The 24368-nt window shown below is 45.5% G+C and overlaps 17 non-coding genes and 2 pseudogenes across 17 annotated transcripts; all 19 read left to right on the top strand.

The window, feature by feature from the left end:
• Positions 1-858: 858 nt before the first annotated feature.
• On the top strand, positions 859-1049 carry LOC141218185 (U2 spliceosomal RNA). Its single transcript, XR_012286942.1, has one exon. It is a non-coding gene; the product is annotated as a U2 spliceosomal RNA (small nuclear RNA).
• Positions 1050-2169: 1120 nt separating this feature from the next.
• On the top strand, positions 2170-2360 carry LOC141217966 (U2 spliceosomal RNA). The gene has a single exon (XR_012286734.1). It is a non-coding gene; the product is annotated as a U2 spliceosomal RNA (small nuclear RNA).
• A 1124-nt stretch (positions 2361-3484) lies between these two features.
• LOC141218315 (U2 spliceosomal RNA) lies at positions 3485-3675 on the top strand. The gene has a single exon (XR_012287069.1). It is a non-coding gene; the product is annotated as a U2 spliceosomal RNA (small nuclear RNA).
• Positions 3676-4795: 1120 nt separating this feature from the next.
• LOC141217965 (U2 spliceosomal RNA) lies at positions 4796-4986 on the top strand. Its single transcript, XR_012286733.1, has one exon. It is a non-coding gene; the product is annotated as a U2 spliceosomal RNA (small nuclear RNA).
• Positions 4987-6107: 1121 nt separating this feature from the next.
• Positions 6108-6298, top strand: LOC141218090 (U2 spliceosomal RNA). Its single transcript, XR_012286853.1, has one exon. It is a non-coding gene; the product is annotated as a U2 spliceosomal RNA (small nuclear RNA).
• A 1121-nt stretch (positions 6299-7419) lies between these two features.
• On the top strand, positions 7420-7610 carry LOC141217963 (U2 spliceosomal RNA). Its single transcript, XR_012286731.1, has one exon. It is a non-coding gene; the product is annotated as a U2 spliceosomal RNA (small nuclear RNA).
• A 1123-nt stretch (positions 7611-8733) lies between these two features.
• Positions 8734-8924, top strand: LOC141217962 (U2 spliceosomal RNA). Its single transcript, XR_012286730.1, has one exon. It is a non-coding gene; the product is annotated as a U2 spliceosomal RNA (small nuclear RNA).
• A 1121-nt stretch (positions 8925-10045) lies between these two features.
• LOC141217961 (U2 spliceosomal RNA) lies at positions 10046-10236 on the top strand. Its single transcript, XR_012286729.1, has one exon. It is a non-coding gene; the product is annotated as a U2 spliceosomal RNA (small nuclear RNA).
• A 1123-nt stretch (positions 10237-11359) lies between these two features.
• LOC141217960 (U2 spliceosomal RNA) lies at positions 11360-11550 on the top strand. Its single transcript, XR_012286728.1, has one exon. It is a non-coding gene; the product is annotated as a U2 spliceosomal RNA (small nuclear RNA).
• Positions 11551-12670: 1120 nt separating this feature from the next.
• Positions 12671-12861, top strand: LOC141218220 (U2 spliceosomal RNA). Its single transcript, XR_012286975.1, has one exon. It is a non-coding gene; the product is annotated as a U2 spliceosomal RNA (small nuclear RNA).
• A 1125-nt stretch (positions 12862-13986) lies between these two features.
• Positions 13987-14177, top strand: LOC141217959 (U2 spliceosomal RNA). Its single transcript, XR_012286727.1, has one exon. It is a non-coding gene; the product is annotated as a U2 spliceosomal RNA (small nuclear RNA).
• Positions 14178-15298: 1121 nt separating this feature from the next.
• LOC141217958 (U2 spliceosomal RNA) lies at positions 15299-15489 on the top strand. The gene has a single exon (XR_012286726.1). It is a non-coding gene; the product is annotated as a U2 spliceosomal RNA (small nuclear RNA).
• Positions 15490-16613: 1124 nt separating this feature from the next.
• On the top strand, positions 16614-16804 carry LOC141217957 (U2 spliceosomal RNA). The gene has a single exon (XR_012286725.1). It is a non-coding gene; the product is annotated as a U2 spliceosomal RNA (small nuclear RNA).
• A 1123-nt stretch (positions 16805-17927) lies between these two features.
• On the top strand, positions 17928-18118 carry LOC141217956 (U2 spliceosomal RNA). Its single transcript, XR_012286724.1, has one exon. It is a non-coding gene; the product is annotated as a U2 spliceosomal RNA (small nuclear RNA).
• A 1121-nt stretch (positions 18119-19239) lies between these two features.
• LOC141218435 (U2 spliceosomal RNA) lies at positions 19240-19331 on the top strand (annotated as a pseudogene).
• A 794-nt stretch (positions 19332-20125) lies between these two features.
• Positions 20126-20302, top strand: LOC141218380 (U2 spliceosomal RNA; annotated as a pseudogene).
• Positions 20303-21425: 1123 nt separating this feature from the next.
• LOC141217955 (U2 spliceosomal RNA) lies at positions 21426-21616 on the top strand. Its single transcript, XR_012286723.1, has one exon. It is a non-coding gene; the product is annotated as a U2 spliceosomal RNA (small nuclear RNA).
• Positions 21617-22736: 1120 nt separating this feature from the next.
• Positions 22737-22927, top strand: LOC141217954 (U2 spliceosomal RNA). The gene has a single exon (XR_012286722.1). It is a non-coding gene; the product is annotated as a U2 spliceosomal RNA (small nuclear RNA).
• Positions 22928-24048: 1121 nt separating this feature from the next.
• LOC141217951 (U2 spliceosomal RNA) lies at positions 24049-24239 on the top strand. The gene has a single exon (XR_012286720.1). It is a non-coding gene; the product is annotated as a U2 spliceosomal RNA (small nuclear RNA).
• The last annotated feature ends 129 nt before the right edge of the window (positions 24240-24368 follow it).

The following is a 24368-nucleotide window of genomic DNA, read 5'->3' as shown; positions in this document are numbered from 1 at the left end:
CATATTAGGCAAGCATTTTGGAGCTTTCACCTAAATAACTACAGGTGGTGAGATAAGCTGCACAATATAATTGACCTTTCAGTATATTGTTGCACACACACCATCTATTTAGCAAATGCCCTTGTTATCAACAGCAGCCTTTTAAACTCACCTGAGCTAACAGGTATGTGAGCTGGTTACTCTGCTGCGCTTAAAATTTCTTTTTTGGTTTGCTACAATGCCTTTTCTGAAACGTTGTCTCCCTCTGCTGGAACACTGACTTCTTTCATTTAATGCCTGCAGACTATAAAAGAGAAACCAACCCAAAAAGTTTGGTTGATTAGTCTGTGGCATTCTTTTAAACTGTTGCTTTTGGCGGTCTCTGTGAGCTTCTCAGTGACATTCAGCCATCCAGGTATCCCGCCTGCAGTAGACGGAATGTGGCAATGGAACACTGGCTGCGCGTGTCATAATAGGCTCTGAGCCTTTATATACCTGCGCACAGCAGCAGCCACCTTCAGTCTGCTGCTGGACAGCCAGCAGCAGCAGCAGCAGGAGAGGTAATTAATCAGCAACCCTCCTGCTAAGGGTAGACAGCTGCTCGTTCCACCCCCCGCCCGCCTTAATTGGTTCTCCTCCCTTCCAACGGTGTTGAGGCGGGTGGGAACAGCCGGGGGTTGAGGGTACTGTGCTAAAAGAGGTGGAGTTATGCAGATCTAAAACGCGTGGATTGCAGCAGCAGCAAGCCGAAAAGTGCAGGCATGTGAGGGATCTAGAGGTTGACAGCATGTCTTCTTAACGGGAGTCCAGGTGGCCATCTCCACAAATGGACTTTTCAGAATCCTTGGGTGGCACCGTAGTCGGAAACCAATTCTGGTTATCGCTTCTCGGCCTTTTGGCTAAGATCAAGTGTAGTATCTGTTCTTATCAGTTTAATATCTGATACGTCCCCTATCTGGGGACCATATATTAAATGGATTTTTAGAACAGGGAGATGGAAAAAGAGCGTGCTCTGTCCACTCCACGCATTGACCTGGTATTGCAGTATCTCCAGGACCGGTGCACCCCTTCTTTAATGCAGTTTCTAAAATCAGAAAGAATTGAATTCAATGCTTTTTGTTCATTTTGCTTGTTTGTCGGATTTTGGGATGGACTCTTTGGCTTTGCTTTTCTTCTGCTCATTGGATTTTTCATGTTAAAAGTTGCAGAAGCCAGATGGCAAGCTCATTTTGGTTCAACTTCAGCAACTGTGCATTGCATTGCCATGTAATGTAATGTAATGCAATGCTATCTATCTAGCTCTCCCTCTATACTTCCTTTTGGATAAACAGACATATTAGGCAAGCATTTTGGAGCTTTCACCTAAATAACTACAGGTGGTGAGATAAGCTGCACAATATAATTGACCTTTCAGTATATTGTTGCACACACACCATCTATTTAGCAAATGCCCTTGTTATCAACAGCAGCCTTTTAAACTCACCTGAGCTAACAGGTATGTGAGCTGGTTACTCTGCTGCGCTTAAAATTTCTTTTTTGGTTTGCTACAATGCCTTTTCTGAAACGTTGTCTCCCTCTGCTGGAACACTGACTTCTTTCATTTAATGCCTGCAGACTATAAAAGAGAAACCAACCCAAAAAGTTTGGTTGATTAGTCTGTGGCATTCTTTTAAACTGTTGCTTATGGCGGTCTCTGTGAGCTTCTCAGTGACATTCAGCCATCCAGGTATCCCGCCTGCAGTAGACGGAATGTGGCAATGGAACGCTGGCTGCGCGTGTCATAATAGGCTCTGAGCCTTTATATACCTGCGCACAGCAGCAGCCACCTTCCGTCTGCTGCTGGACAGCCAGCAGCAGCAGCAGCAGGAGAGGTAATTAATCAGCAACCCTCCTGCTAAGGGTAGACAGCTGCTCGTTCCACCCCCCCCCCGCCTTAATTGGTTCTCCTCCCTTCCAACGGTGTTGAGGCGGGTGGGAACAGCCGGGGGTTGAGGGTACTGTGCTAAAAGAGGTGGAGTTATGCAGATCTAAAATGCGTGGATTGCAGCAGCAGCAAGCCGAAAAGTGCAGGCATGTGAGGGATCTAGAGGTTGACAGCATGTCTTCTTAACGGGAGTCCAGGTGGCCATCTCCACAAATGGACTTTTCAGAATCCTTGGGTGGCACCGTAGTCGGAAACCAATTCTGGTTATCGCTTCTCGGCCTTTTGGCTAAGATCAAGTGTAGTATCTGTTCTTATCAGTTTAATATCTGATACGTCCCCTATCTGGGGACCATATATTAAATGGATTTTTAGAACAGGGAGATGGAAAAAGAGCTTGCTCTGTCCACTCCACGCATTGACCTGGTATTGCAGTATCTCCAGGACCGGTGCACCCCTTCTTTAATGCAGTTTCTAAAATCAGAAAGAATTGAATTCAATGCTTTTTGTTCATTTTGCTTGTTTGTCGGATTTTGGGATGGACTCTTTGGCTTTGCTTTTCTTCTCCTCATTGGATTTTTCATGTTAAAAGTTGCAGAAGCCAGATGACAAGCTCATTTTGGTTCAACTTCAGCAACTGTGCATTGCATTGCCATGTAATGTAATGTAATGCAATGCTATCTATCTAGCTCTCCCTCTATACTTCCTTTTGGATAAACAGACATATTAGGCAAGCATTTTGGAGCTTTCACCTAAATAACTACAGGTGGTGAGATAAGCTGCACAATATAATTGACCTTTCAGTATATTGTTGCACACACACCATCTATTTAGCAAATGCCCTTGTTATCAACAGCAGCCTTTTAAACTCACCTGAGCTAACAGGTATGTGAGCTGGTTACTCTGCTGCGCTTAAAATTTCTTTTTTGGTTTGCTACAATGCCTTTTCTGAAACGTTGTCTCCCTCTGCTGGAACACTGACTTCTTTCATTTAATGCCTGCAGACTATAAAAGAGAAACCAACCCAAAAAGTTTGGTTGATTAGTCTGTGGCATTCTTTTAAACTGTTGCTTATGGCGGTCTCTGTGAGCTTCTCAGTGACATTCAGCCATCCAGGTATCCCGCCTGCAGTAGACGGAATGTGGCAATGGAACGCTGGCTGCGCGTGTCATAATAGGCTCTGAGCCTTTATATACCTGCGCACAGCAGCAGCCACCTTCAGTCTGCTGCTGGACAGCCAGCAGCAGCAGCAGCAGGAGAGGTAATTAATCAGCAACCCTCCTGCTAAGGGTAGACAGCTGCTCGTTCCACCCCCCCACCCCCCGCCTTAATTGGTTCTCCTCCCTTCCAACGGTGTTGAGGCGGGTGGGAACAGCCGGGGGTTGAGGGTACTGTGCTAAAAGAGGTGGAGTTATGCAGATCTAAAACGCGTGGATTGCAGCAGCAGCAAGCCGAAAAGTGCAGGCATGTGAGGGATCTAGAGGTTGACAGCATGTCTTCTTAACGGGAGTCCAGGTGGCCATCTCCACAAATGGACTTTTCAGAATCCTTGGGTGGCACCGTAGTCGGAAACCAATTCTGGTTATCGCTTCTCGGATTTTTGGCTAAGATCAAGTGTAGTATCTGTTCTTATCAGTTTAATATCTGATACGTCCCCTATCTGGGGACCATATATTAAATGGATTTTTAGAACAGGGAGATGGAAAAAGAGCTTGCTCTGTCCACTCCACGCATTGACCTGGTATTGCAGTATCTCCAGGACCGGTGCACCCCTTCTTTAATGCAGTTTCTAAAATCAGAAAGAATTGAATTCAATGCTTTTTGTTCATTTTGCTTGTTTGTCGGATTTTGGGATGGACTCTTTGGCTTTGCTTTTCTTCTCCTCATTGGATTTTTCATGTTAAAAGTTGCAGAAGCCAGATGACAAGCTCATTTTGGTTCAACTTCAGCAACTGTGCATTGCATTGCCATGTAATGTAATGTAATGCAATGCTATCTATCTAGCTCTCCCTCTATACTTCCTTTTGGATAAACAGACATATTAGGCAAGCATTTTGGAGCTTTCACCTAAATAACTACAGGTGGTGAGATAAGCTGCACAATATAATTGACCTTTCAGTATATTGTTGCACACACACCATCTATTTAGCAAATGCCCTTGTTATCAACAGCAGCCTTTTAAACTCACCTGAGCTAACAGGTATGTGAGCTGGTTACTCTGCTGCGCTTAAAATTTCTTTTTTGGTTTGCTACAATGCCTTTTCTGAAACGTTGTCTCCCTCTGCTGGAACACTGACTTCTTTCATTTAATGCCTGCAGACTATAAAAGAGAAACCAACCCAAAAAGTTTGGTTGATTAGTCTGTGGCATTCTTTTAAACTGTTGCTTATGGCGGTCTCTGTGAGCTTCTCAGTGACATTCAGCCATCCAGGTATCCCGCCTGCAGTAGACGGAATGTGGCAATGGAACGCTGGCTGCGCGTGTCATAATAGGCTCTGAGCCTTTATATACCTGCGCACAGCAGCAGCCACCTTCAGTCTGCTGCTGGACAGCCAGCAGCAGCAGCAGCAGGAGAGGTAATTAATCAGCAACCCTCCTGCTAAGGGTAGACAGCTGCTCGTTCCACTCCCCCCCCGCCTTAATTGGTTCTCCTCCCTTCCAACGGTGTTGAGGCGGGTGGGAACAGCCGGGGGTTGAGGGTACTGTGCTAAAAGAGGTGGAGTTATGCAGATCTAAAACGCGTGGATTGCAGCAGCAGCAAGCCGAAAAGTGCAGGCATGTGAGGGATCTAGAGGTTGACAGCATGTCTTCTTAACGGGAGTCCAGGTGGCCATCTCCACAAATGGACTTTTCAGAATCCTTGGGTGGCACCGTAGTCGGAAACCAATTCTGGTTATCGCTTCTCGGCCTTTTGGCTAAGATCAAGTGTAGTATCTGTTCTTATCAGTTTAATATCTGATACGTCCCCTATCTGGGGACCATATATTAAATGGATTTTTAGAACAGGGAGATGGAAAAAGAGCTTGCTCTGTCCACTCCACGCATTGACCTGGTATTGCAGTATCTCCAGGACCGGTGCACCCCTTCTTTAATGCAGTTTCTAAAATCAGAAAGAATTGAATTCAATGCTTTTTGTTCATTTTGCTTGTTTGTCGGATTTTGGGATGGACTCTTTGGCTTTGCTTTTCTTCTCCTCATTGGATTTTTCATGTTAAAAGTTGCAGAAGCCAGATGACAAGCTCATTTTGGTTCAACTTCAGCAACTGTGCATTGCATTGCCATGTAATGTAATGTAATGCAATGCTATCTATCTAGCTCTCCCTCTATACTTCCTTTTGGATAAACAGACATATTAGGCAAGCATTTTGGAGCTTTCACCTAAATAACTACAGGTGGTGAGATAAGCTGCACAATATAATTGACCTTTCAGTATATTGTTGCACACACACCATGTATTTAGCAAATGCCCTTGTTATCAACAGCAGCCTTTTAAACTCACCTGAGCTAACAGGTATGTGAGCTGGTTACTCTGCTGCGCTTAAAATTTCTTTTTTGGTTTGCTACAATGCCTTTTCTGAAACGTTGTCTCCCTCTGCTGGAACACTGAATTCTTTCATTTAATGCCTGCAGACTATAAAAGAGAAACCAACCCAAAAAGTTTGGTTGATTAGTCTGTGGCATTCTTTTAAACTGTTGCTTATGGCGGTCTCTGTGAGCTTCTCAGTGACATTCAGCCATCCAGGTATCCCGCCTGCAGTAGACGGAATGTGGCAATGGAACGCTGGCTGCGCGTGTCATAATAGGCTCTGAGCCTTTATATACCTGCGCACAGCAGCAGCCACCTTCAGTCTGCTGCTGGACAGCCAGCAGCAGCAGCAGCAGGAGAGGTAATTAATCAGCAACCCTCCTGCTAAGGGTAGACAGCTGCTCGTTCCACCCCCCCCCCCGCCTTAATTGGTTCTCCTCCCTTCCAACGGTGTTGAGGCGGGTGGGAACAGCCGGGGGTTGAGGGTACTGTGCTAAAAGAGGTGGAGTTATGCAGATCTAAAACGCGTGGATTGCAGCAGCAGCAAGCCGAAAAGTGCAGGCATGTGAGGGATCTAGAGGTTGACAGCATGTCTTCTTAACGGGAGTCCAGGTGGCCATCTCCACAAATGGACTTTTCAGAATCCTTGGGTGGCACCGTAGTCGGAAACCAATTCTGGTTATTGCTTCTCGGCCTTTTGGCTAAGATCAAGTGTAGTATCTGTTCTTATCAGTTTAATATCTGATACGTCCCCTATCTGGGGACCATATATTAAATGGATTTTTAGAACAGGGAGATGGAAAAAGAGCTTGCTCTGTCCACTCCACGCATTGACCTGGTATTGCAGTATCTCCAGGACCGGTGCACCCCTTCTTTAATGCAGTTTCTAAAATCAGAAAGAATTGAATTCAATGCTTTTTGTTCATTTTGCTTGTTTGTCGGATTTTGGGATGGACTCTTTGGCTTTGCTTTTCTTCTCCTCATTGGATTTTTCATGTTAAAAGTTGCAGAAGCCAGATGACAAGCTCATTTTGGTTCAACTTCAGCAACTGTGCATTGCATTGCCATGTAATGTAATGTAATGCAATGCTATCTATCTAGCTCTCCCTCTATACTTCCTTTTGGATAAACAGACATATTAGGCAAGCATTTTGGAGCTTTCACCTAAATAACTACAGGTGGTGAGATAAGCTGCACAATATAATTGACCTTTCAGTATATTGTTGCACACACACCATCTATTTAGCAAATGCCCTTGTTATCAACAGCAGCCTTTTAAACTCACCTGAGCTAACAGGTATGTGAGCTGGTTACTCTGCTGCGCTTAAAATTTCTTTTTTGGTTTGCTACAATGCCTTTTCTGAAACGTTGTCTCCCTCTGCTGGAACACTGACTTCTTTCATTTAATGCCTGCAGACTATAAAAGAGAAACCAACCCAAAAAGTTTGGTTGATTAGTCTGTGGCATTCTTTTAAACTGTTGCTTATGGCGGTCTCTGTGAGCTTCTCAGTGACATTCAGCCATCCAGGTATCCCGCCTGCAGTAGACGGAATGTGGCAATGGAACGCTGGCTGCGCGTGTCATAATAGGCTCTGAGCCTTTATATACCTGCGCACAGCAGCAGCCACCTTCAGTCTGCTGCTGGACAGCCAGCAGCAGCAGCAGCAGGAGAGGTAATTAATCAGCAACCCTCCTGCTAAGGGTAGACAGCTGCTCGTTCCACCCCCCCCCCCGCCTTAATTGGTTCTCCTCCCTTCCAACGGTGTTGAGGCGGGTGGGAACAGCCGGGGGTTGAGGGTACTGTGCTAAAAGAGGTGGAGTTATGCAGATCTAAAACGCGTGGATTGCAGCAGCAGCAAGCCGAAAAGTGCAGGCATGTGAGGGATCTAGAGGTTGACAGCATGTCTTCTTAACGGGAGTCCAGGTGGCCATCTCCACAAATGGACTTTTCAGAATCCTTGGGTGGCACCGTAGTCGGAAACCAATTCTGGTTATCGCTTCTCGGCCTTTTGGCTAAGATCAAGTGTAGTATCTGTTCTTATCAGTTTAATATCTGATACGTCCCCTATCTGGGGACCATATATTAAATGGATTTTTAGAACAGGGAGATGGAAAAAGAGCTTGCTCTGTCCACTCCACGCATTGACCTGGTATTGCAGTATCTCCAGGACCGGTGCACCCCTTCTTTAATGCAGTTTCTAAAATCAGAAAGAATTGAATTCAATGCTTTTTGTTCATTTTGCTTGTTTGTCGGATTTTGGGATGGACTCTTTGGCTTTGCTTTTCTTCTCCTCATTGGATTTTTCATGTTAAAAGTTGCAGAAGCCAGATGACAAGCTCATTTTGGTTCAACTTCAGCAACTGTGCATTGCATTGCCATGTAATGTAATGTAATGCAATGCTATCTATCTAGCTCTTCCTCTATACTTCCTTTTGGATAAACAGACATATTAGGCAAGCATTTTGGAGCTTTCACCTAAATAACTACAGGTGGTGAGATAAGCTGCACAATATAATTGACCTTTCAGTATATTGTTGCACACACACCATCTATTTAGCAAATGCCCTTGTTATCAACAGCAGCCTTTTAAACTCACCTGAGCTAACAGGTATGTGAGCTGGTTACTCTGCTGCGCTTAAAATTTCTTTTTTGGTTTGCTACAATGCCTTTTCTGAAACGTTGTCTCCCTCTGCTGGAACACTGACTTCTTTCATTTAATGCCTGCAGACTATAAAAGAGAAACCAACCCAAAAAGTTTGGTTGATTAGTCTGTGGCATTCCTTTAAACTGTTGCTTATGGCGGTCTCTGTGAGCTTCTCAGTGACATTCAGCCATCCAGGTATCCCGCCTGCAGTAGACGGAATGTGGCAATGGAACGCTGGCTGCGCGTGTCATAATAGGCTCTGAGCCTTTATATACCTGCGCACAGCAGCAGCCACCTTCAGTCTGCTGCTGGCCAGCCAGCAGCAGCAGCAGCAGGAGAGGTAATTAATCAGCAACCCTCCTGCTAAGGGTAGACAGCTGCTCGTTCCACCCCCCCCCCCCCGCCTTAATTGGTTCTCCTCCCTTCCAACGGTGTTGAGGCGGGTGGGAACAGCCGGGGGTTGAGGGTACTGTGCTAAAAGAGGTGGAGTTATGCAGATCTAAAACGCGTGGATTGCAGCAGCAGCAAGCCGAAAAGTGCAGGCATGTGAGGGATCTAGAGGTTGACAGCATGTCTTCTTAACGGGAGTCCAGGTGGCCATCTCCACAAATGGACTTTTCAGAATCCTTGGGTGGCACCGTAGTCGGAAACCAATTCTGGTTATCGCTTCTCGGCCTTTTGGCTAAGATCAAGTGTAGTATCTGTTCTTATCAGTTTAATATCTGATACGTCCCCTATCTGGGGACCATATATTAAATGGATTTTTAGAACAGGGAGATGGAAAAAGAGCTTGCTCTGTCCACTCCACGCATTGACCTGGTATTGCAGTATCTCCAGGACCGGTGCACCCCTTCTTTAATGCAGTTTCTAAAATCAGAAAGAATTGAATTCAATGCTTTTTGTTCATTTTGCTTGTTTGTCGGATTTTGGGATGGACTCTTTGGCTTTGCTTTTCTTCTCCTCATTGGATTTTTCATGTTAAAAGTTGCAGAAGCCAGATGACAAGCTCATTTTGGTTCAACTTCAGCAACTGTGCATTGCATTGCCATGTAATGTAATGTAATGCAATGCTATCTATCTAGCTCTCCCTCTATACTTCCTTTTGGATAAACAGACATATTAGGCAAGCATTTTGGAGCTTTCACCTAAATAACTACAGGTGGTGAGATAAGCTGCACAATATAATTGACCTTTCAGTATATTGTTGCACACACACCATCTATTTAGCAAATGCCCTTGTTATCAACAGCAGCCTTTTAAACTCACCTGAGCTAACAGGTATGTGAGCTGGTTACTCTGCTGCGCTTAAAATTTCTTTTTTGGTTTGCTACAATGCCTTTTCTGAAACGTTGTCTCCCTCTGCTGGAACACTGACTTCTTTCATTTAATGCCTGCAGACTATAAAAGAGAAACCAACCCAAAAAGTTTGGTTGATTAGTCTGTGGCATTCTTTTAAACTGTTGCTTATGGCGGTCTCTGTGAGCTTCTCAGTGACATTCAGCCATCCAGGTATCCCGCCTGCAGTAGACGGAATGTGGCAATGGAACGCTGGCTGCGCGTGTCATAATAGGCTCTGAGCCTTTATATACCTGCGCACAGCAGCAGCCACCTTCAGTCTGCTGCTGGACAGCCAGCAGCAGCAGCAGCAGGAGAGGTAATTAATCAGCAACCCTCCTGCTAAGGGTAGACAGCTGCTCGTTCCACCCCCCCCCCCGCCTTAATTGGTTCTCCTCCCTTCCAACGGTGTTGAGGCGGGTGGGAACAGCCGGGGGTTGAGGGTACTGTGCTAAAAGAGGTGGAGTTATGCAGATCTAAAACGCGTGGATTGCAGCAGCAGCAAGCCGAAAAGTGCAGGCATGTGAGGGATCTAGAGGTTGACAGCATGTCTTCTTAACGGGAGTCCAGGTGGCCATCTCCACAAATGGACTTTTCAGAATCCTTGGGTGGCACCGTAGTCGGAAACCAATTCTGGTTATCGCTTCTCGGCCTTTTGGCTAAGATCAAGTGTAGTATCTGTTCTTATCAGTTTAATATCTGATACGTCCCCTATCTGGGGACCATATATTAAATGGATTTTTAGAACAGGGAGATGGAAAAAGAGCTTGCTCTGTCCACTCCACGCATTGACCTGGTATTGCAGTATCTCCAGGACCGGTGCACCCCTTCTTTAATGCAGTTTCTAAAATCAGAAAGAATTGAATTCAATGCTTTTTGTTCATTTTGCTTGTTTGTCGGATTTTGGGATGGACTCTTTGGCTTTGCTTTTCTTCTCCTCATTGGATTTTTCATGTTAAAAGTTGCAGAAGCCAGATGACAAGCTCATTTTGGTTCAACTTCAGCAACTGTGCATTGCATTGCCATGTAATGTAATGTAATGCAATGCTATCTATCTAGCTCTTCCTCTATACTTCCTTTTGGATAAACAGACATATTAGGCAAGCATTTTGGAGCTTTCACCTAAATAACTACAGGTGGTGAGATAAGCTGCACAATATAATTGACCTTTCAGTATATTGTTGCACACACACCATCTATTTAGCAAATGCCCTTGTTATCAACAGCAGCCTTTTAAACTCACCTGAGCTAACAGGTATGTGAGCTGGTTACTCTGCTGCGCTTAAAATTTCTTTTTTGGTTTGCTACAATGCCTTTTCTGAAACGTTGTCTCCCTCTGCTGGAACACTGACTTCTTTCATTTAATGCCTGCAGACTATAAAAGAGAAACCAACCCAAAAAGTTTGGTTGATTAGTCTGTGGCATTCCTTTAAACTGTTGCTTATGGCGGTCTCTGTGAGCTTCTCAGTGACATTCAGCCATCCAGGTATCCCGCCTGCAGTAGACGGAATGTGGCAATGGAACGCTGGCTGCGCGTGTCATAATAGGCTCTGAGCCTTTATATACCTGCGCACAGCAGCAGCCACCTTCAGTCTGCTGCTGGCCAGCCAGCAGCAGCAGCAGCAGGAGAGGTAATTAATCAGCAACCCTCCTGCTAAGGGTAGACAGCTGCTCGTTCCACCCCCCCCCCCCCGCCTTAATTGGTTCTCCTCCCTTCCAACGGTGTTGAGGCGGGTGGGAACAGCCGGGGGTTGAGGGTACTGTGCTAAAAGAGGTGGAGTTATGCAGATCTAAAACGCGTGGATTGCAGCAGCAGCAAGCCGAAAAGTGCAGGCATGTGAGGGATCTAGAGGTTGACAGCATGTCTTCTTAACGGGAGTCCAGGTGGCCATCTCCACAAATGGACTTTTCAGAATCCTTGGGTGGCACCGTAGTCGGAAACCAATTCTGGTTATCGCTTCTCGGCCTTTTGGCTAAGATCAAGTGTAGTATCTGTTCTTATCAGTTTAATATCTGATACGTCCCCTATCTGGGGACCATATATTAAATGGATTTTTAGAACAGGGAGATGGAAAAAGAGCTTGCTCTGTCCACTCCACGCATTGACCTGGTATTGCAGTATCTCCAGGACCGGTGCACCCCTTCTTTAATGCAGTTTCTAAAATCAGAAAGAATTGAATTCAATGCTTTTTGTTCATTTTGCTTGTTTGTCGGATTTTGGGATGGACTCTTTGGCTTTGCTTTTCTTCTCCTCATTGGATTTTTCATGTTAAAAGTTGCAGAAGCCAGATGACAAGCTCATTTTGGTTCAACTTCAGCAACTGTGCATTGCATTGCCATGTAATGTAATGTAATGCAATGCTATCTATCTAGCTCTCCCTCTATACTTCCTTTTGGATAAACAGACATATTAGGCAAGCATTTTGGAGCTTTCACCTAAATAACTACAGGTGGTGAGATAAGCTGCACAATATAATTGACCTTTCAGTATATTGTTGCACACACACCATCTATTTAGCAAATGCCCTTGTTATCAACAGCAGCCTTTTAAACTCACCTGAGCTAACAGGTATGTGAGCTGGTTACTCTGCTGCGCTTAAAATTTCTTTTTTGGTTTGCTACAATGCCTTTTCTGAAACGTTGTCTCCCTCTGCTGGAACACTGACTTCTTTCATTTAATGCCTGCAGACTATAAAAGAGAAACCAACCCAAAAAGTTTGGTTGATTAGTCTGTGGCATTCTTTTAAACTGTTGCTTATGGCGGTCTCTGTGAGCTTCTCAGTGACATTCAGCCATCCAGGTATCCCGCCTGCAGTAGACGGAATGTGGCAATGGAACGCTGGCTGCGCGTGTCATAATAGGCTCTGAGCCTTTATATACCTGCGCACAGCAGCAGCCACCTTCAGTCTGCTGCTGGACAGCCAGCAGCAGCAGCAGCAGGAGAGGTAATTAATCAGCAACCCTCCTGCTAAGGGTAGACAGCTGCTCGTTCCACCCCCCCCCCGCCTTAATTGGTTCTCCTCCCTTCCAACGGTGTTGAGGCGGGTGGGAACAGCCGGGGGTTGAGGGTACTGTGCTAAAAGAGGTGGAGTTATGCAGATCTAAAACGCGTGGATTGCAGCAGCAGCAAGCCGAAAAGTGCAGGCATGTGAGGGATCTAGAGGTTGACAGCATGTCTTCTTAACGGGAGTCCAGGTGGCCATCTCCACAAATGGACTTTTCAGAATCCTTGGGTGGCACCGTAGTCGGAAACCAATTCTGGTTATCGCTTCTCGGCCTTTTGGCTAAGATCAAGTGTAGTATCTGCTCTTATCAGTTTAATATCTGATACGTCCCCTATCTGGGGACCATATATTAAATGGATTTTTAGAACAGGGAGATGGAAAAAGAGCTTGCTCTGTCCACTCCACGCATTGACCTGGTATTGCAGTATCTCCAGGACCGGTGCACCCCTTCTTTAATGCAGTTTCTAAAATCAGAAAGAATTGAATTCAATGCTTTTTGTTCATTTTGCTTGTTTGTCGGATTTTGGGATGGACTCTTTGGCTTTGCTTTTCTTCTCCTCATTGGATTTTTCATGTTAAAAGTTGCAGAAGCCAGATGACAAGCTCATTTTGGTTCAACTTCAGCAACTGTGCATTGCATTGCCATGTAATGTAATGTAATGCAATGCTATCTATCTAGCTCTCCCTCTATACTTCCTTTTGGATAAACAGACATATTAGGCAAGCATTTTGGAGCTTTCACCTAAATAACTACAGGTGGTGAGATAAGCTGCACAATATAATTGACCTTTCAGTATATTGTTGCACACACACCATCTATTTAGCAAATGCCCTTGTTATCAACAGCAGCCTTTTAAACTCACCTGAGCTAACAGGTATGTGAGCTGGTTACTCTGCTGCGCTTAAAATTTCTTTTTTGGTTTGCTACAATGCCTTTTCTGAAACGTTGTCTCCCTCTGCTGGAACACTGACTTCTTTCATTTAATGCCTGCAGACTATAAAAGAGAAACCAACCCAAAAAGTTTGGTTGATTAGTCTGTGGCATTCTTTTAAACTGTTGCTTATGGCGGTCTCTGTGAGCTTCTCAGTGACATTCAGCCATCCAGGTATCCCGCCTGCAGTAGACGGAATGTGGCAATGGAACGCTGGCTGCGCGTGTCATAATAGGCTCTGAGCCTTTATATACCTGCGCACAGCAGCAGCCACCTTCAGTCTGCTGCTGGACAGCCAGCAGCAGCAGCAGCAGGAGAGGTAATTAATCAGCAACCCTCCTGCTAAGGGTAGACAGCTGCTCGTTCCACCCCCCCCCCCCCCCGCCTTAATTGGTTCTCCTCCCTTCCAACGGTGTTGAGGCGGGTGGGAACAGCCGGGGGTTGAGGGTACTGTGCTAAAAGAGGTGGAGTTATGCAGATCTAAAACGCGTGGATTGCAGCAGCAGCAAGCCGAAAAGTGCAGGCATGTGAGGGATCTAGAGGTTGACAGCATGTCTTCTTAACGGGAGTCCAGGTGGCCATCTCCACAAATGGACTTTTCAGAATCCTTGGGTGGCACCGTAGTCGGAAACCAATTCTGGTTATCGCTTCTCGGCCTTTTGGCTAAGATCAAGTGTAGTATCTGTTCTTATCAGTTTAATATCTGATACGTCCCCTATCTGGGGACCATATATTAAATGGATTTTTAGAACAGGGAGATGGAAAAAGAGCTTGCTCTGTCCACTCCACGCATTGACCTGGTATTGCAGTATCTCCAGGACCGGTGCACCCCTTCTTTAATGCAGTTTCTAAAATCAGAAAGAATTGAATTCAATGCTTTTTGTTCATTTTGCTTGTTTGTCGGATTTTGGGATGGACTCTTTGGCTTTGCTTTTCTTCTCCTCATTGGATTTTTCATGTTAAAAGTTGCAGAAGCCAGATGACAAGCTCATTTTGGTTCAACTTCAGCAACTGTGCATTGCATTGCCATGTAATGTAATGTAATGCAATGCTATCTATCTAGCTCTCCCTCTATACTTCCTTTTGGATAAACAGACATATTAGGCAAGCATTTTGGAGCTTTCACCTAAATAACTACAGGTGGTGAGATAAGCTGCACAATATAATTGACCTTTCAGTATATTGTTGCACACACACCATCTATTTAGCAAATGCCCTTGTTATCAACAGCAGCCTTTTAAACTCACCTGAGCTAACAGGTATGTGAGCTGGTTACTCTGCTGCGCTTAAAATTTCTTTTTTGGTTTGCTACAATGCCTTTTCTGAAACGTTGTCTCCCTCTGCTGGAACACTGACTTCTTTCATTTAATGCCTGCAGACTATAAAAGAGAAACCAACCCAAAAAGTTTGGTTGATTAGTCTGTGGCATTCTTTTAAACTGTTGCTTATGGCGGTCTCTGTGAGCTTCTCAGTGACATTCAGCCATCCAGGTATCCCGCCTGCAGTAGACGGAATGTGGCAATGGAACGCTGGCTGCGCGTGTCATAATAGGCTCTGAGCCTTTATATACCTGCGCACAGCAGCAGCCACCTTCAGTCTGCTGCTGGACAGCCAGCAGCAGCAGCAGCAGGAGAGGTAATTAATCAGCAACCCTCCTGCTAAGGGTAGACAGCTGCTCGTTCCACCCCCCCCCCCGCCTTAATTGGTTCTCCTCCCTTCCAACGGTGTTGAGGCGGGTGGGAACAGCCGGGGGTTGAGGGTACTGTGCTAAAAGAGGTGGAGTTATGCAGATCTAAAACGCGTGGATTGCAGCAGCAGCAAGCCGAAAAGTGCAGGCATGTGAGGGATCTAGAGGTTGACAGCATGTCTTCTTAACGGGAGTCCAGGTGGCCATCTCCACAAATGGACTTTTCAGAATCCTTGGGTGGCACCGTAGTCGGAAACCAATTCTGGTTATCGCTTCTCGGCCTTTTGGCTAAGATCAAGTGTAGTATCTGTTCTTATCAGTTTAATATCTGATACGTCCCCTATCTGGGGACCATATATTAAATGGATTTTTAGAACAGGGAGATGGAAAAAGAGCTTGCTCTGTCCACTCCACGCATTGACCTGGTATTGCAGTATCTCCAGGACCGGTGCACCCCTTCTTTAATGCAGTTTCTAAAATCAGAAAGAATTGAATTCAATGCTTTTTGTTCATTTTGCTTGTTTGTCGGATTTTGGGATGGACTCTTTGGCTTTGCTTTTCTTCTCCTCATTGGATTTTTCATGTTAAAAGTTGCAGAAGCCAGATGACAAGCTCATTTTGGTTCAACTTCAGCAACTGTGCATTGCATTGCCATGTAATGTAATGTAATGCAATGCTATCTATCTAGCTCTTCCTCTATACTTCCTTTTGGATAAACAGACATATTAGGCAAGCATTTTGGAGCTTTCACCTAAATAACTACAGGTGGTGAGATAAGCTGCACAATATAATTGACCTTTCAGTATATTGTTGCACACACACCATCTATTTAGCAAATGCCCTTGTTATCAACAGCAGCCTTTTAAACTCACCTGAGCTAACAGGTATGTGAGCTGGTTACTCTGCTGCGCTTAAAATTTCTTTTTTGGTTTGCTACAATGCCTTTTCTGAAACGTTGTCTCCCTCTGCTGGAACACTGACTTCTTTCATTTAATGCCTGCAGACTATAAAAGAGAAACCAACCCAAAAAGTTTGGTTGATTAGTCTGTGGCATTCCTTTAAACTGTTGCTTATGGCGGTCTCTGTGAGCTTCTCAGTGACATTCAGCCATCCAGGTATCCCGCCTGCAGTAGACGGAATGTGGCAATGGAACGCTGGCTGCGCGTGTCATAATAGGCTCTGAGCCTTTATATACCTGCGCACAGCAGCAGCCACCTTCAGTCTGCTGCTGGCCAGCCAGCAGCAGCAGCAGCAGGAGAGGTAATTAATCAGCAACCCTCCTGCTAAGGGTAGACAGCTGCTCGTTCCACCCCCCCCCCCCCCGCCTTAATTGGTTCTCCTCCCTTCCAACGGTGTTGAGGCGGGTGGGAACAGCCGGGGGTTGAGGGTACTGTGCTAAAAGAGGTGGAGTTATGCAGATCTAAAACGCGTGGATTGCAGCAGCAGCAAGCCGAAAAGTGCAGGCATGTGAGGGATCTAGAGGTTGACAGCATGTCTTCTTAACGGGAGTCCAGGTGGCCATCTCCACAAATGGACTTTTCAGAATCCTTGGGTGGCACCGTAGTCGGAAACCAATTCTGGTTATCGCTTCTCGGCCTTTTGGCTAAGATCAAGTGTAGTATCTGTTCTTATCAGTTTAATATCTGATACGTCCCCTATCTGGGGACCATATATTAAATGGATTTTTAGAACAGGGAGATGGAAAAAGAGCTTGCTCTGTCCACTCCACGCATTGACCTGGTATTGCAGTATCTCCAGGACCGGTGCACCCCTTCTTTAATGCAGTTTCTAAAATCAGAAAGAATTGAATTCAATGCTTTTTGTTCATTTTGCTTGTTTGTCGGATTTTGGGATGGACTCTTTGGCTTTGCTTTTCTTCTCCTCATTGGATTTTTCATGTTAAAAGTTGCAGAAGCCAGATGACAAGCTCATTTTGGTTCAACTTCAGCAACTGTGCATTGCATTGCCATGTAATGTAATGTAATGCAATGCTATCTATCTAGCTCTCCCTCTATACTTCCTTTTGGATAAACAGACATATTAGGCAAGCATTTTGGAGCTTTCACCTAAATAACTACAGGTGGTGAGATAAGCTGCACAATATAATTGACCTTTCAGTATATTGTTGCACACACACCATCTATTTAGCAAATGCCCTTGTTATCAACAGCAGCCTTTTAAACTCACCTGAGCTAACAGGTATGTGAGCTGGTTACTCTGCTGCGCTTAAAATTTCTTTTTTGGTTTGCTACAATGCCTTTTCTGAAACGTTGTCTCCCTCTGCTGGAACACTGACTTCTTTCATTTAATGCCTGCAGACTATAAAAGAGAAACCAACCCAAAAAGTTTGGTTGATTAGTCTGTGGCATTCTTTTAAACTGTTGCTTATGGCGGTCTCTGTGAGCTTCTCAGTGACATTCAGCCATCCAGGTATCCCGCCTGCAGTAGACGGAATGTGGCAATGGAACGCTGGCTGCGCGTGTCATAATAGGCTCTGAGCCTTTATATACCTGCGCACAGCAGCAGCCACCTTCAGTCTGCTGCTGGCCAGCCAGCAGCAGCAGCAGCAGGAGAGGTAATTAATCAGCAACCCTCCTGCTAAGGGTAGACAGCTGCTCGTTCCACCCCCCCCCCCCCGCCTTAATTGGTTCTCCTCCCTTCCAACGGTGTTGAGGCGGGTGGGAACAGCCGGGGGTTGAGGGTACTGTGCTAAAAGAAGTGGAGTTATGCAGATCTAAAACGCGTGGATTGCAGCAGCAGCAAGCCGAAAAGTGCAGGCATGTGAGGGATCTAGAGGTTGACAGCATGTCTTCTTAAAGGGAGTCCAGGTGGCCATCTCCACAAATGGACTTTTCAGAATCCTTGGGTGGCACCGTAGTCGGAAACCAATTCTGGTTATCGCTTCTCGGCCTTTTGGCTAAGATCAAGTGTAGTATCTGTTCTTATCAGTTTAATATCTGATACGTCCCCTATCTGGGGACCATATATTAAATGGATTTTTAGAACAGGGAGATGGAAAAAGAGCTTGCTCTGTCCACTCCACGCATTGACCTGGTATTGCAGTATCTCCAGGACCGGTGCACCCCTTCTTTAATGCAGTTTCTAAAATCAGAAAGAATTGAATTCAATGCTTTTTGTTCATTTTGCTTGTTTGTCGGATTTTGGGATGGACTCTTTGGCTTTGCTTTTCTTCTCCTCATTGGATTTTTCATGTTAAAAGTTGCAGAAGCCAGATGACAAGCTCATTTTGGTTCAACTTCAGCAACTGTGCATTGCATTGCCATGTAATGTAATGTAATGCAATGCTATCTATCTAGCTCTCCCTCTATACTTCCTTTTGGATAAACAGACATATTAGGCAAGCATTTTGGAGCTTTCACCTAAATAACTACAGGTGGTGAGATAAGCTGCACAATATAATTGACCTTTCAGTATATTGTTGCACACACACCATGTATTTAGCAAATGCCCTTGTTATCAACAGCAGCCTTTTAAACTCACCTGAGCTAACAGGTATGTGAGCTGGTTACTCTGCTGCGCTTAAAATTTCTTTTTTGGTTTGCTACAATGCCTTTTCTGAAACGTTGTCTCCCTCTGCTGGAACACTGACTTCTTTCATTTAATGCCTGCAGACTATAAAAGAGAAACCAACCCAAAAAGTTTGGTTGATTAGTCTGTGGCATTCTTTTAAACTGTTGCTTATGGCGGTCTCTGTGAGCTTCTCAGTGACATTCAGCCATCCAGGTATCCCGCCTGCAGTAGACGGAATGTGGCAATGGAACGCTGGCTGCGCGTGTCATAATAGGCTCTGAGCCTTTATATACCTGCGCACAGCAGCAGCCACCTTCAGTCTGCTGCTGGACAGCCAGCAGCAGCAGCAGCAGGAGAGGTAATTAATCAGCAACCCTCCTGCTAAGGGTAGACAGCTGCTCGTTCCACCCCCCCCCCCGCCTTAATTGGTTCTCCTCCCTTCCAACGGTGTTGAGGCGGGTGGGAACAGCCGGGGGTTGAGGGTACTGTGCTAAAAGAGGTGGAGTTATGCAGATCTAAAACGCGTGGATTGCAGCAGCAGCAAGCCGAAAAGTGCAGGCATGTGAGGGATCTAGAGGTTGACAGCATGTCTTCTTAACGGGAGTCCAGGTGGCCATCTCCACAAATGGACTTTTCAGAATCCTTGGGTGGCACCGTAGTCGGAAACCAATTCTGGTTATCGCTTCTCGGCCTTTTGGCTAAGATCAAGTGTAGTATCTTTCGAAAAGGCGGTTTTGGATGTTGGCCGCCCTAGTAGATTGTTACATTATGCACACTGGGGTTTAGGCGCTTGTTAGTACGCCAGGTGGCTAATATAGTCATCTGGTGGAAAGCATGGCCCCCCAGGATCGACGCCATTGGGCCGGGGAAGATCGAAAGCCCGAAGTGTGAAGTGCCCCAGGAGTGGTGACCCTGGGGTGCCTTAACTCACTGGGATTGGGAACCCCACTTGAGTTTATGGCACATTTGCACAAGCACTTCAAATTTTCTTTCTTCGCACACACCCTTATTCCGGGCCTTCTGGCCTTAGGATGGGGAATTTTTCAATTCCCGGTCGAAGGTCCGGGCAGTATTATACTGTGAAACCTTCACTATTTATTTAATTTCTTTGTCACTGTGTGTCCACTTATTCACGTGTGTCACGTCCTACTAGGATTTTGTCGGGATGCGGTTCCCTTACGGGTTCCTCTCTTGGCAGGTCTAGGGGGGGAGTGTGTGGCCATCAGGTTCCGCTCCCCCCTGAACCCCCCTGGCTCTCCTCTTTCGGGAGGAGAGCGTTGTTGGCTCCCCTCTTCCGGGAGGGGAGCACAGTCTTTGGCTCCCAGTGCCTTGCTCGGGTGAGAACTCGGGCAGGTGCTGGGGGTAAGATTGGGTCGCCTCTGGCTTCGGCTGGAGGTGGCTTTTTGTCCCTGTTCCTCGCTGTGGCCTTTTGGCTCGGAGGGACGGGGAATGGTTTGGGGGACCCTTCTCCTTTTGGAGAGGGTTTCAAGAAGACCAGCATCCTAGTGCACTTTTTTTGTGGCACTTGTCACTTTTTTAAGCGCACTCGGGTTTTGTACACGAATTCGGGCTTTCAAAAAAAAAAAAATCTGTTCTTATCAGTTTAATATCTGATACGTCCCCTATCTGGGGACCATATATTAAATGGATTTTTAGAACAGGGAGATGGAAAAAGAGCTTGCTCTGTCCACTCCACGCATTGACCTGGTATTGCAGTATCTCCAGGACCGGTGCACCCCTTCTTTAATGCAGTTTCTAAAATCAGAAAGAATTGAATTCAATGCTTTTTGTTCATTTTGCTTGTTTGTCGGATTTTGGGATGGACTCTTTGGCTTTGCTTTTCTTCTCCTCATTGGATTTTTCATGTTAAAAGTTGCAGAAGCCAGATGACAAGCTCATTTTGGTTCAACTTCAGCAACTGTGCATTGCATTGCCATGTAATGTAATGTAATGCAATGCTATCTATCTAGCTCTCCCTCTATACTTCCTTTTGGATAAACAGACATATTAGGCAAGCATTTTGGAGCTTTCACCTAAATAACTACAGGTGGTGAGATAAGCTGCACAATATAATTGACCTTTCAGTATATTGTTGCACACACACCATCTATTTAGCAAATGCCCTTGTTATCAACAGCAGCCTTTTAAACTCACCTGAGCTAACAGGTATGTGAGCTGGTTACTCTGCTGCGCTTAAAATTTCTTTTTTGGTTTGCTACAATGCCTTTTCTGAAACGTTGTCTCCCTCTGCTGGAACACTGACTTCTTTCATTTAATGCCTGCAGACTATAAAAGAGAAACCAACCCAAAAAGTTTGGTTGATTAGTCTGTGGCATTCTTTTAAACTGTTGCTTATGGCGGTCTCTGTGAGCTTCTCAGTGACATTCAGCCATCCAGGTATCCCGCCTGCAGTAGACGGAATGTGGCAATGGAACGCTGGCTGCGCGTGTCATAATAGGCTCTGAGCCTTTATATACCTGCGCACAGCAGCAGCCACCTTCAGTCTGCTGCTGGACAGCCAGCAGCAGCAGCAGCAGGAGAGGTAATTAATCAGCAACCCTCCTGCTAAGGGTAGACAGCTGCTCGTTCCACCCCCACCCCCCCGCCTTAATTGGTTCTCCTCCCTTCCAACGGTGTTGAGGCGGGTGGGAACAGCCGGGGGTTGAGGGTACTGTGCTAAAAGAGGTGGAGTTATGCAGATCTAAAACGCGTGGATTGCAGCAGCAGCAAGCCGAAAAGTGCAGGCATGTGAGGGATCTAGAGGTTGACAGCATGTCTTCTTAACGTGAGTCCAGGTGGCCATCTCCACAAATGGACTTTTCAGAATCCTTGGGTGGCACCGTAGTCGGAAACCAATTCTGGTTATCGCTTCTCGGCCTTTTGGCTAAGATCAAGTGTAGTATCTGTTCTTATCAGTTTAATATCTGATACGTCCCCTATCTGGGGACCATATATTAAATGGATTTTTAGAACAGGGAGATGGAAAAAGAGCTTGCTCTGTCCACTCCACGCATTGACCTGGTATTGCAGTATCTCCAGGACCGGTGCACCCCTTCTTTAATGCAGTTTCTAAAATCAGAAAGAATTGAATTCAATGCTTTTTGTTCATTTTGCTTGTTTGTCGGATTTTGGGATGGACTCTTTGGCTTTGCTTTTCTTCTCCTCATTGGATTTTTCATGTTAAAAGTTGCAGAAGCCAGATGACAAGCTCATTTTGGTTCAACTTCAGCAACTGTGCATTGCATTGCCATGTAATGTAATGTAATGCAATGCTATCTATCTAGCTCTCCCTCTATACTTCCTTTTGGATAAACAGACATATTAGGCAAGCATTTTGGAGCTTTCACCTAAATAACTACAGGTGGTGAGATAAGCTGCACAATATAATTGACCTTTCAGTATATTGTTGCACACACACCATCTATTTAGCAAATGCCCTTGTTATCAACAGCAGCCTTTTAAACTCACCTGAGCTAACAGGTATGTGAGCTGGTTACTCTGCTGCGCTTAAAATTTCTTTTTTGGTTTGCTACAATGCCTTTTCTGAAACGTTGTCTCCCTCTGCTGGAACACTGACTTCTTTCATTTAATGCCTGCAGACTATAAAAGAGAAACCAACCCAAAAAGTTTGGTTGATTAGTCTGTGGCATTCTTTTAAACTGTTGCTTATGGCGGTCTCTGTGAGCTTCTCAGTGACATTCAGCCATCCAGGTATCCCGCCTGCAGTAGACGGAATGTGGCAATGGAACGCTGGCTGCGCGTGTCATAATAGGCTCTGAGCCTTTATATACCTGCGCACAGCAGCAGCCACCTTCAGTCTGCTGCTGGACAGCCAGCAGCAGCAGCAGCAGGAGAGGTAATTAATCAGCAACCCTCCTGCTAAGGGTAGACAGCTGCTCGTTCCACCCCCCCCCCGCCTTAATTGGTTCTCCTCCCTTCCAACGGTGTTGAGGCGGGTGGGAACAGCCGGGGGTTGAGGGTACTGTGCTAAAAGAGGTGGAGTTATGCAGATCTAAAACGCGTGGATTGCAGCAGCAGCAAGCCGAAAAGTGCAGGCATGTGAGGGATCTAGAGGTTGACAGCATGTCTTCTTAACGGGAGTCCAGGTGGCCATCTCCACAAATGGACTTTTCAGAATCCTTGGGTGGCACCGTAGTCGGAAACCAATTCTGGTTATCGCTTCTCGGCCTTTTGGCTAAGATCAAGTGTAGTATCTGTTCTTATCAGTTTAATATCTGATACGTCCCCTATCTGGGGACCATATATTAAATGGATTTTTAGAACAGGGAGATGGAAAAAGAGCTTGCTCTGTCCACTCCACGCATTGACCTGGTATTGCAGTATCTCCAGGACCGGTGCACCCCTTCTTTAATGCAGTTTCTAAAATCAGAAAGAATTGAATTCAATGCTTTTTGTTCATTTTGCTTGTTTGTCGGATTTTGGGATGGACTCTTTGGCTTTGCTTTTCTTCTCCTCATTGGATTTTTCATGTTAAAAGTTGCAGAAGCCAGATGACAAGCTCATTTTGGTTCAACTTCAGCAACTGTGCATTGCATTGCCATGTAATGTAATGTAATGCAATGCTATCTATCTAGCTCTCCCTCTATACTTCCTTTTGGATAAACAGACATATTAGGCAAGCATTTTGGAGCTTTCACCTAAATAACTACAGGTGGTGAGATAAGCTGCACAATATAATTGACCTTTCAGTATATTGTTGCACACACACCATCTATTTAGCAAATGCCCTTGTTATCAACAGCAGCCTTTTAAACTCACCTGAGCTAACAGGTATGTGAGCTGGTTACTCTGCTGCGCTTAAAATTTCTTTTTTGGTTTGCTACAATGCCTTTTCTGAAACGTTGTCTCCCTCTGCTGGAACACTGACTTCTTTCATTTAATGCCTGCAGACTATAAAAGAGAAACCAACCCAAAAAGTTTGGTTGATTAGTCTGTGGCATTCTTTTAAACTGTTGCTTATGGCGGTCTCTGTGAGCTTCTCAGTGACATTCAGCCATCCAGGTATCCCGCCTGCAGTAGACGGAATGTGGCAATGGAACGCTGGCTGCGCGTGTCATAATAGGCTCTGAGCCTTTATATACCTGCGCACAGCAGCAGCCACCTTCAGTCTGCTGCTGGACAGCCAGCAGCAGCAGCAGCAGGAGAGGTAATTAATCAGCAACCCTCCTGCTAAGGGTAGACAGCTGCTCGTTCCACCCCCCCCCCCGCCTTAATTGGTTCTCCTCCCTTCCAACGGTGTTGAGGCGGGTGGGAACAGCCGGGGGTTGAGGGTACTGTGCTAAAAGAGGTGGAGTTATGCAGATCTAAAACGCGTGGATTGCAGCAGCAGCAAGCCGAAAAGTGCAGGCATGTGAGGGATCTAGAGGTTGACAGCATGTCTTCTTAACGGGAGTCCAGGTGGCCATCTCCACAAATGGACTTTTCAGAATCCTTGGGTGGCACCGTAGTCGGAAACCAATTCTGGTTATCGCTTCTCGGCCTTTTGGCTAAGATCAAGTGTAGTATCTGTTCTTATCAGTTTAATATCTGATACGTCCCCTATCTGGGGACCATATATTAAATGGATTTTTAGAACAGGGAGATGGAAAAAGAGCTTGCTCTGTCCACTCCACGCATTGACCTGGTATTGCAGTATCTCCAGGACCGGTGCACCCCTTCTTTAATGCAGTTTCTAAAATCAGAAAGAATTGAATTCAATGCTTTTTGTTCATTTTGCTTGTTTGTCGGATTTTGGGATGGACTCTTTGGCTTTGCTTTTCTTCTCCTCATTGGATTTTTCATGTTAA

This window comes from Phyllobates terribilis, unplaced genomic scaffold, assembly GCF_046119375.1.
Source record: "Phyllobates terribilis strain yellow unplaced genomic scaffold, ASM4611937v1 Scaffold_249__1_contigs__length_2872098, whole genome shotgun sequence".
Classification (NCBI taxonomy): Eukaryota; Metazoa; Chordata; class Amphibia; order Anura; family Dendrobatidae; genus Phyllobates; species Phyllobates terribilis.
This window is presented reverse-complemented; position numbering and strand designations above follow the sequence as displayed.